The sequence below is a fragment of the Ailuropoda melanoleuca genome, chromosome 14 (genome assembly GCF_002007445.2).
Source record: "Ailuropoda melanoleuca isolate Jingjing chromosome 14, ASM200744v2, whole genome shotgun sequence".
Taxonomy (NCBI): domain Eukaryota; kingdom Metazoa; phylum Chordata; class Mammalia; order Carnivora; family Ursidae; genus Ailuropoda; species Ailuropoda melanoleuca.
Window position 1 is genome coordinate 99780743 of NC_048231.1, and position 12096 is coordinate 99792838.

Genomic DNA, 12096 nt, shown 5'->3' on the forward strand with positions numbered 1-12096 from the left:
AAAGAAAAAGGAAAATGTGGTTTAAATACAGAAAATGGAATGTTATTCAGCCTTTAAAAAGAAGGAAATCCTATCCTATATTGCAATATGGATGAATCTTGACAACTATAGGCAAAGTGAAATCAGCTAGTCACAAAAAGACACTGCATGTTTCCACTTATAGGAACTATCTAAAAGTTTTAGAAACAAAAATGGAGTAATATGCAAGGGGCTTGGGGGAAGGAGAAAAGTAGAGGTATTGGTCACTGAATATACAGTTTCAGTTTTTCATAATAAAAGTATTCTAGAGGCTTGTTGCACAACAATGTGCCTGTAGTTAACACTACTGTACCGTATACTAAAAAAGCTTAAGATGGTAAATTTAACGTATATTTTTGACAGTTAAAAAAATCGAGTCATGTAATTCTAAGTATGTTATTTTCTGAGAGAGTTGACTACTATAGAATTTTTTGCTGCCACATAATGCACAAAATGACTTGTCAGTTTTTCAAAAAAATATGCTAATATTTTGATTGAAATTGTACTGAATTTATAGATTAAATTGGGATTGACATTTTCAAAATATTGTTTTTCAATATATGTTTATAGTCTATCTTTTTATTTATTTAGGTTTTATTTAATATCTCTCAGCAATATTTAATAGTTCTTCATGTAAAGACCATGTATAACCTATGCTAATTTTATTCTGAAATTATTTATTTTATACTATTATAGTATTTTGTAGCTTTACATTAAATTTTGAAGCAAATTGTAGTAAATTTAGGAAATTGTCCTAATCACACTGTTGTTATTGGGGTATGTTTATTTGTACAAATAGATGACCAGAATACAATGGTATATGTATATAGCATATATACACAGACAAAAACACAGATACACACAGGTACATATACACATACAACATGCATACTTAATACATACATATATGAATATTATCAATGGATAAATATTTTTAACATTTTATATAAAATATTGTGGTATATTATTGCTTTGTAACCCCCCTACCCCCCACCCCCAGTGAGTTGATTTCCCAAGTTCCTGTATCTGGTAATGAAGATGAGAAGTAATTATTTATATTTCACCCATTCTGAGTGTATCAAAGACCAGCCCACTTTTATAAGATTGAGTTTACCTAAGTTTTGCAAACCCACCCCCCACCCCCCGTACTGATGCTTCTCTAGCTAATGGCTGATCTCTGATTTTATTAGATTTTGAGTTTGGGCAGGATAAGATATCACTTTAAAATTTGGATTCAACCACTGTAACTTTAGGTTCTAGAAACCATGAGAATTTATGAGGCTGAGTCTTTTTTGTACTTCAGCACTGCCTTACCAGCACATTTCTCATACACATTGTGTATGGACGTGTTCATAGAAAGGGGATGGCTGCGGGAATTGTCAGGCTGAGGAATTAATGGATGGGTTTCAGAAACTTCCAGATTCCAGTCAGTCTGCTACCATCCTGTGGTTAGTAGTGTGGCTGGCCTGTCCTCAGTGGGCAAAGTCTCAGGTTTTTGCCAGGACTTCTCAGCCTCACCTCATGCAGGCCCAGCATCTGATCCCAAGACATACATATTCACATCTGAAGTTCTCCTCTCTCTCTAGAAATTAGTTCACTTAGGCTTCCTTTCAACCTTTGCTCTTTTAACAGTTCCACAGATGCACATAATATTTATCACATCCTTATTTTTATTGGTGTTAATCAGAAGAAAGAAATTCTTCATTCTTTTGTTATCTTCTTGGAAGTCTATCCTATTTATTTGTAATGTCTTTTTTTTTTATAGCAAAGTCTTACTACTTTTTTTTTTTATTTGAGTAAATAGAGAAGCATAAATGGAGGGAATTGAGGAAATGTCCAGAAGTTCAAGTGTTAAATTTTCCCATGTTCTCAAAAGCCATTTGATTAGTAAATAAGTATTTTTGCCATTTTCCTCTGTATCTTACATATGTTGTTTGTTATATACAAAAGCTCTATAAACACTTTACCCTGGTTTTACTAATGGGGAAAGTGCGGCACCAAGATTTTGAGAAGCTTCTCAAGATTGCATAAGTAGTAATTGTCAGGTCCAGGATCCACACTTAGACAGCTGACATCAGGCACTGTGATAATAAAGGTAATGTGCCTCATCTCCCCAGAACCTCTTCCTTCTCCTTTAGTAGCTTAAATTTGTTCGTGTTTAGACTCACAATATGTGTGGGATACCTGCATGGCTGAGTTAACTGAACGTCTGACTCTTGATTTCAGCTCAGGTCATGATCTCGGGGTCATGGTCTCAGGATCAGGCCCCATGTTGGGACCTGCACTCAGCGTGGAGTCTGCTTGAGATTCTCTCTCCCTCTGCCCTTCTTCCCCCACCCTCTTAAATAAGTAAATAAGTAAATAAATAAATAAAAATTTTTAGAAAAAAAAGACACGTATGTGCAAGCATCAAAATTGGATCCTCGATCTTTTATAGGTAAGTTTTTTTGATTCCTGTCCTTAGATTTAAGATTAATGAAATATCATTAAGTTTAAATAGATTCTCAATTTATTGTAAATAATATCTCCTTTCAAACTCGATACTCTGAATAAATGCTGACAAACTATTGGTTGTGATATTCTTCAGTTGTTTGTAAAACATTACAAAAATTCAGTGATGGTGTCACATATTATTTATCTAATGTGTTCACTTTTATAGTGTTCTACAGAAACTTTATGGGAAAATATTAATATTTCCAAATTTAGAGAAGATGAAATTTTATTCACACAATTTGAGAACTGAGGAGATTTATGCAAAATATTTGCTTAGGGTATAGTAGTGGTACCAATAGAACCCAGGTGTTACTTCTTCAAACCTAAGGTTTTATTTAGCAAAGAACCATTAAAAATAACAACAAGAAACTGTAAAAACCTGAAAGCTGCATTGTTGACGGGTTCCACTCAGCAAACACTGATGTACACTGTTAAAGGTAAAAATCATCAATAGCATTGATTTGCCATGATAACATTCAGGTCAGTAAATGTTAAGGACTATTGAATAAAATAATGCTAATTAAGTAACCAATATTACTGTAACCTACAGAGATAGTGACATTCCATTTGTCATTGAATTAAGACCGTATCTTGGAATGTGGACGGCCTTCTTTTCTCCACATATAAAGCATACTTTTTATGAATTAAATAGCATTGTGGAATTGGTTTATCACTGCATTTAAGAACCTACCATTCACACAACAGAAAAACCCATTTATTTTTTCTTCTGAAGCACTTATTCAATGCTAGGTAATCACTGTACCTCCGTTGTGAGGACTGTCTCAAGAGTATACTCCATTATTGATATATTTAGTCACAGAAGAAAAGTGTGTTGAAAGGAGTATAAATCAAAAACATATACACACAAATATTTCAAGAGATTGATTTTTTCTTTATTTTTTTTATTTTAATCTGCCAACATACTGTCATCAACTGTATCAAAGATAGCAAAGCACTTGGAAATGTCTTCAGCATGCAAAGGGATGCACTGTGGAATTTGCAAAAGAAATTTTCTTTTTTTATTGTTTTAACATGAGAACCAATTCTCATTTTTTTGTGGAGTTTATACACTGGGAATCTAGAGATACAACATTGCATTCACATCAAAAACTGTTCAAAAATTAATGCTTTATTTTTTTAAAGATTTTATTTATTTGAGAGAGGATGTGAGAGAGAAAGAGAGAAAGAGCGTTAGCAGGGGCAGGTGAAGAAGGAGAAGGGGGCTCTCCACTGAGCAGGGAGCCCAACAGGGGGCTCAATCCCAAGATCCTTAGTTCATGACCTGAGCCAAAGGCAGACACTTAATTAACTGACCCACCCAGGAGCCCCAAGAATTAAGGCTTTAAATTGTTGTTTTTTGTATTTAAAAAAATATCTTATGTCACTTTAGTGTATATGTATACATTAGATAAGCTTTTGCAAGTTAAATATTTAATAGCTTGAAAATTTTTATCGCTAATAAATATAAGTTAAATTTCTTGTTTAAATTTTTTCTTCCCAAAATCCAATTGCTTTTACCATTTATATTGTTTCAGTGGCCAAATTAGTAATTTTACTAGAAATGATTTATTGCTAACTGTAAGAGAAACTTTGCTGTATTTTCCCAGTGCTACTTACAAACTCTTGAAATTGTAATATTTAATTGTAGATTCTACTATAATTTACTTTAATATTTTAATTGTAATTTAATATTTAATGGAGTTTCTATATAATATAGCACCATACCTTAATGCTGTTTATACAATTCATTTGAATAAGCTCTCAAACTAATGAGTTTATGTGCCAACATTATTCTTTCTTAAAAAATAACAGATATTTACTCTGGCTAATTAAACAGAAAAAGGAATCTTGGAAAGATATCTGTGAGCTCACAAAATCAATTAGAAACTAGAGAACTGAGCTTGAAAAACAGGAGAAAAAAGAAAGAAACAAGGAAAGAGAGAGAGAGAGAAAGAGGAGGAGGGAGGGGAAAAGAAAAGGGGAGAGGGGGAGGGAAGATAGCCAGTCTTGGTTACAATACATTGCCTAAAAACAGTCAAGATCCAAGAACAGTCTAGTTAAACTACTTCTATCAGTAACAGTAGTCAACTCTCAGCTCTAAGTTGACGCTATGAGTAATTACTAACCTTGCTGAACTTTGCATCCCCCTTCAACATTTAAACATCTGGGAAGAATATTCACTTCTTTTGTTAAGATTTTATTTATTTTTAGAGGGGGGTAAAGGGAGAGCAACAGGAAGAGAGAGAATCTCAGAGGCTCCAAACTGAGCACAGAGCTGCCATATGGGGCTCAGTCTCAGGACCATGAGATCATGATTTGACCTGAAATCAAGAGTCGGATGCGTAATTGACTGTGCTACCCAGGTGCCCCAAGAATATTCACTTTTATTTTTTATTTTTATTTTTTTAGATTTTTTTTTTATTTTATTATTTATTTGACAGAGATAGAGACAGCCAGCGAGAGAGTAAACACAAGCAGGGGGAGTGGGAGAGGAAGAAGCAGGCTCATAGCGAGGAGCCTGATGTGGGGCTCGATCCCATAACGCTGGGATCACGCCCTGAGCCGAAGGCAGACGCTTAACCGCTGTGCCACCCAGGCGCCCCAAGAATATTCACTTTTAAACACTAGATCACATTTGAATGCCTATAAGAGTACCCCAAAATTCACGCAACAAAGTATTTCTCCAGATCAAGAAAGATATTCAGATAGCTAGCTTTAAAAATAATAGTTTACCGTAGTTTAGATTTTTTTATATACATAGATATTACCCACTATTTTCCAAAACCACCAATTTATTTTTCCTAATCCTTAATTCAACACAAACATGACAAAGTGAAAAACAGAGTTAATAAATTAAGTTTTAATAATCAATATATAAATATAATCATTACGTGGTTGCTTGGGGCACAAGAATCAGAGAAATTGATGCCAATCTAAATTTTTTTTGTGGGTTTCTGTGAAGTTCACTATATGAAAGCAATACTAATTTGGAAATAAAGTTTTCTCTTGTTTCCTCTAGTTTCACATAGAATTTAAAACTATGAGTAATATACTATTTCACAGGTGAAATGATGTTTACTGTTGATTTGACCGGCTAGGTCTGGATGTGTTGAGGTTTGTTGGTTTGTTTTAATATTCCACTTTTACTAGTGGAGAAATACCACAGAAGCTCAGGTGCTGACCAAGATAACACAGCCACTCTGTGCATGTGTGTACCATATTCCATGTTATATATCACTGTACAACTGGAGAAAAGACGTTCTCCTGGACTAAATCCAAGTGTTAACTTTTTTTTAAAGGTTTTATTTATTTATTTGAGAGAGACAGAGCCCACCATCAGGAAGTAGCAGACAGAGGGCAGAGGTTGAAGCAGGATCGCCGCTGAGCATGGAGCTCAGTGCAGACTCCTTCCCAATCATGACCCGAGCCAAAGGCAGACACTTAACCAACTGACCCACCCAGGCGCCCCAACAGATCTTTAATCCTCCCTGTCTTGACCCCTGGGTGTGGTATAGTTCCTGTCCTGGGTGTGGTGTTGTTCCTGTCCCTGGTGTGCTGTACTTCCTGTCCTGCGTCCAAGAATGGCTTCTTTTGTCCAGAGTAAAATACAGAGATATTAGGAAGTAGTCCTAAAAACACACTACTTTGAAATGATATTCATTGACATTTCTCCTAGTGCCTTAATTTCAATGAGAGAATAGTTTAAATGATGAATTAATTCCCTCAGCCTGCCCCCTTGAACAACGTGAAACAAAACTTTGTAACTTGCACAGAGGTGAGCATGTCAGATTCTCAGGTAAACAAACTGGACTCTAGAGGTGTTGGTATAGACGGAACACTGGGGAAGAGGAGATGGAATTCTAGGTAGCTGAAGGAGGAGGATAAAATAGTCCAGAATACTCTAAATTAGTTCATTCAGTAGGGCATTTAGAGAGACCATGAATTTGGCATGTATGTGTAACTGGTATATATACCATACATCTCCATGCATCAGTTACCCAGTTTATGTTACAGAATAATTAAAGTGGTTTCTTGAGTCATTTTTAAGCATCAATTTGAATTAATTTCTATCAACTGTTTTTACGAATTGTTTTCTTCAGTTTATTGGTATCTCAAAATAATGACTAAATAATTATTTTGAAAATGTTTTAGAAATGAAACATTCTCGGTTTCCAAATAACCGTTTTTAAAATTTGTTTCATTTATTATTTGACCCATGGGTTATTTACAAATGTTTTGTTTTGGGGCACCTGGGTGGCTCAGTCCATTTAGTGTCTGACTCTTGATTGTGGTTCAAGTCATGATGTGATGAGGGTCATGAGATCGAGCCCTTGGATCCCTCATGGTGTTCCATGCTGGGTGTGGAGTCTGCATAAGATTCTCTCCCTCTGCCCCCAATTCCTGTCCCCCCAGCTCCTCCTTCTCTCTCTCTCTTAAGAAAAATTAAAGAAGTGTTTTGTTTTATTTCAAAGTACTTGGAGACTTTACAACTATTTTCCTGTTATTGGTGTCTGATTTAATCCCATAGGTTCAGAGGACAAACTTTGCATGATCTCCCATTGTCATCTAGCTTATATAGTATGCCTGCTCTTCTCTTGTCTTGTTCCTGTGTAAATAATGTGTTTATTTTCTGCTGCTCTTAAAATTCTCTTTATTATTGTTTTTTGACAATTCACTGTTGAATTAGAATGTGCCTTAGGTTTTTGTTGTTGTTGTCGTTGTTGTTGTTGTTTTTCCCTTCGGGACTTTTCTATTCAATTGAGCTTTTGCAATTTTGTGTTTATATTTTCCATCAAATTTAGAAAATTGAGACCATTTATTTTTCAATACTTTCTGATCACTTTCCTCCTCCTTCTCTGACTTCAGTTGCGCATATATTAGACCACTTGATATCATCTCATATGTCGCTGATTCTTCCCACAGATTTTCCAAATTTGTTTCTATCTCTGAGTCATTTTGGAAAATTTCTTTTGCTGTACGTTCAAATTCATTGATCTTTCCTCTGTGTTATAGAGCCTGCTGTTGATCAGATAATGTAATTTTTACCCCACGTATTGCATTTTTAATCTCTGAAAGTGTGATTTGGATTTTTAAAAATTTATTTAATTGTTCTCATCAAGTCCATGCCTTCTTTTACTTTCATGTATGTATGGAGCAAACTGATGACAATGCTCATTTAATTCTCATGTCTGTTTTTATTTTCTCTGTCAATTCATGGTCCATTTGTATTGATTATTTCCTCTTTTTTCTATGGGTCATATTTTCCTGTTCTTTTGTGTACATGGAATTTTTTTATTGGTTGCCAAACTTTGTGTTTTTAGATAGTAAGGTGATGGATTTTGTTATATACCTATGTATACTTTTGAGTCTTTGTCCTCAACTACAGTTACAATAGCAGGAATCAGTTATATTCTTTTTGAAATAGCTTTTGTGATCTATTGGGGGAAGTTTAAAGCAGACTTTAATATTGGGTTAATTTTGTTACACCATTAAGATGGAGAGTTTTATATCTCTACCCAGTGTTTCCTGGATTACAGGATCTTTTGTTTCTGTCTGAGGGGGATAGGGAGTATTTCTAGGCTTGTGTGAGTTCCATGGGCATTATTTCTCATCTTTTCCAACGGTTCTTTCCACAGCCATGGGTAGTATGTATATGGTTATCAAGAATCAGTTATTTCAGCACTGAGACTGGGGTTCAAGGCCACCCCTCTTTAGAACTCCTGAGCTTTTTTTCTGTGTGACTCCTCCAATATTTTCTCCTACAAATTTTAACTACTTTGGGTTTGTGAACTATCAACTTTGTTTCTTCCTCTCAGTGAGTAGGACAGATTCTGTATCATATATATTGTGCATATTTTTATATTATATTCATTTATATATATTGAAGAAAGCTTGTTTTTAAAAATATTTTAACCATGTTAGTAAAAAAAAAAAAAGTGATGGGGCACCTGGGTGACTCAGTCAGTTAAGCTTCAGACTCTTGGATTCAGCTCAGGTTGTGATCTCAGGGTTGTGAGATCAAGCCCCATGTCAGGCTCCATACTCAGCATGGAGTCTGCTTGAGATTCTCTCTCCCTCTCCCTCTGCCCCTCCTGCCTGTGCTCTCTCTCTAAAATAAATAGATGAATCTTAAAACAAAATGATGACTCCTCTAACTGATTACCTCAATTAAGCTTAAAAAAAAATCACTCTGTAACCACCCTGTGGGTGATTATTCTTATTTTCTCTATATAATAAATGAGGGATTGATATAGGGAGATGCGATTTTTGACTCAGGTCAAAGCTACTAGTACGTGAGCAGCTGGCATTTGAAGCTCCTTAGCACCTGTGTAGCACTTCAAGTCCCTACTGACATATACGGAGAGCCAGACTAGCTTCTAGGAAGACACCACCCCACATTGTCTCTGTTGTCTAAGATATAAGAGTTTAGAGCTAAGATTTCTCCAGCCAGTGGCCTATCTTCTTTTCTACCTGTAGAAATCACTTAATTGTGTTTCTCTGAGTTTCTGCTGTTATGAAAGTCATCACATGAAAACCATAATTGTTAATACATTTTGGTAGATAGGAAATACCTTTATATAAAATTTTTGACACATTTGAGTGCAAAAAGCATTTGGATTAATTTCAGTGTTTTTCCAACATGCCACCTATTTGAACAGCAATTGTGAAGCTATCTCTGGAATAAACTTAAGTAAATATACCTCCAGCAATCTGCTGTTAGCCATAGATACCTATAAGTTGCTTCCTATGGTGTCCAATCATGGGTTTACAATTACTTAAACAAAATATGTTAAATATATCAGTCACTACTACTGTTTACTACAACCAAATACATTGTAAATATAAAGCTTTTTGTATTTGATTGTCACAATGTGCACTAACCCCAAAGGAAAGAGAGTGGAGAATTTAGCAAATACAAAGTAAATTCGTTATTACTGTCTCTGTCCTTCTTCAGGAAAGTAAGTAACTCTGTAAAGTTTTTGGAATTAGCCTTGTGCACTGTGTATATCTAGACTCCAGCCATAAATAGCAAAGTGTTGTAAAGAAAATTATTGCCTCATAACAATCTTTAATTTTAATTGTACTCATATAATCAGACCATAGTTTGCCTTTCTCTCCTGAAGAGGATTTGCTTCTAATCCAATTTTGTTCCTTGTTATTTTGTATTTGAAGTCTGCCTTTACTCCTAACTTTTGATTAAAAAATAATTTGGATCTCAAAAGTGTTTGTAATATTGCCTGTCTTAACACAGATATAATAATGCCAGTGTCTCTAAGTGTCTCTCCTCTATTTAATAAATTAAATGTTGAACATTTTTCTAATTTTAATATGGCTAATAAAGCCTCCCAATTAATATATTTGTCTTTCTGCAGTAAATCTGATATAGTTTATATGAAAAGTAAAATACAATAAAAGGAAAATTTTATTTTCCAAACTAGGAAGAATTTAGAAAGATATATTTTTATAGGAAGGAAATATTTAAAGAGAATAAAGAGGAGCATATTTGTTGATTCTCGTTATCAAATCCAGGTCTTTTATTTATCATTCAATCTATCTTATATCTTTTTCACTATTCCAGTTTACAGATAATAGACCCAGTATCACAGAGTACCAAAAGAATCAAGAGTTTGGTCACTTCTTAAATTTGCCATTTATAATTAGCAGAATAATATCCGTCTGCCATAAACTGTGGCTATCACATATTCTATGATACTATCTCATTTGTTAACTGTGCCTTCGAAGTGTGGATCATTTAACTACATTTGCCATGCTCATATGAATATATAAATGCACTTTGGTATCAACATTTAAAATATTTACTTAGGGGTGCCTGAGTGGCTCAGTTTGTTAAGTGTCCAACTCTTGATTTCAGCTCAGGTCACGATCTCAGGATTGTGGGATCAACCCCTGCATTGGGCTCTGCGCTGGTCACAGAGCCTGCGTAAGATTCTCTCTCTCCCTCTGCCTCTCTCTCTCTCTCTATTCCTCTCTAAAAAAAAAAAAAAAAGAAAGAAAAGAAAAGAAATTACTTAAATTTGATTCATTATTTAATGTATATCTCATGGACATTACTTAAAGACAATAAATGTAAAGATTAGGCTTCCCTTTTAATGGCAGCATAATATTCCTAACATGGATATTCAATTTAGTTTTACTGGGGAAAAATCAAGTTGTTTCCAGTATTTTTTACTATGAGCATTTCTGGAAGAAGTGTTTTCATATTCATTTATCTATTTACTGATACTTTTTAAAAAATATAACATATTATCCCCATATTAATTATGGAATAGTTCATTTCCCACCTGTTCATTTTACTTAATCAATAGTCCTAAATATTATAAACTTTTATTGAATATATAATGTATGAAAATTGTATTTAATCACATGACACATTTGCATCTCCATCTTTATTGTTCCAGATACACAAAACAAAATAAAACATTCAGATTATGTACCTACCATTTTTCTACTTGAAATGATCTATCACAAAAATGTTCATCTACATGTTACATAAAGGAGAATCTACAGGACCATTTGTTCACATAAATATTAATAAATGAAGATTATAATTATGTGGGTCCTTAACTTATAACCCAAAACAGGTATATACCTACTATTGAATTTGGGCAAGCCCTATGACTGCTGAGAACAATATAGAAAGTGGGAAGCTGGGAAGCCTGTGAGAGCACGGAGTAGAACACTAGTTCTCTAGGCTAACCCCACCAGTAATTTGCTATGTATTCCTGGCAAGTCATACTGTAAAAAAAAAAAAAAAAAAAAAAACCCANGCCATAACTTAGTACCCAAACTGGGCAGCTTAAACAAACAAACAAACAAACTTCAATAGAAGTATCCTTCCCCATCTCCCAAATGACTGGAGAGCACTTAAATTTATTTGCCAAGACTGCCATAACTTAGTACCCAAACTGGGCAGCTTAAACAAACAAACAAACAAACTTCAATAGAAGTATCCTTCCCCATCTCCCAAATGACTGGAGAGCACTTAAATTTATTTGCCAAGACTGCCATAACTTAGTACCCAAACTGGGCAGCTTAAACAAACAAACAAACAAACTTCAATAGAAGTATCCTTCCCCATCTCCCAAATGACTGGAGAGCACTTAAATTTATTTGCCAAGACTGCCATAACTTAGTACCCAAACTGGGCAGCTTAAACAAACAAACAAACAAACTTCAATAGAAGTATCCTTCCCCATCTCCCAAATGACTGGAGAGCACTTAAATTTATTTGCCAAGACTGCCATAACTTAGTACCCAAACTGGGCAGCTTAAACAAACAAACAAACAAACTTCAATAGAAGTATCCTTCCCCATCTCCCAAATGACTGGAGAGCACTTAAATTTATTTGCCAAGACTGCCATAACTTAGTACCCAAACTGGGCAGCTTAAACAAACAAACAAACAAACTTCAATAGAAGTATCCTTCCCCATCTCCCAAATGACTGGAGAGCACTTAAATTTATTTGCCAAGACTGCCATAACTTAGTACCCAAACTGGGCAGCTTAAACAAACAAACAAACAAACTTTTGTCTCACCGTTCTCGAGGCTGGAAGTCCAGGAG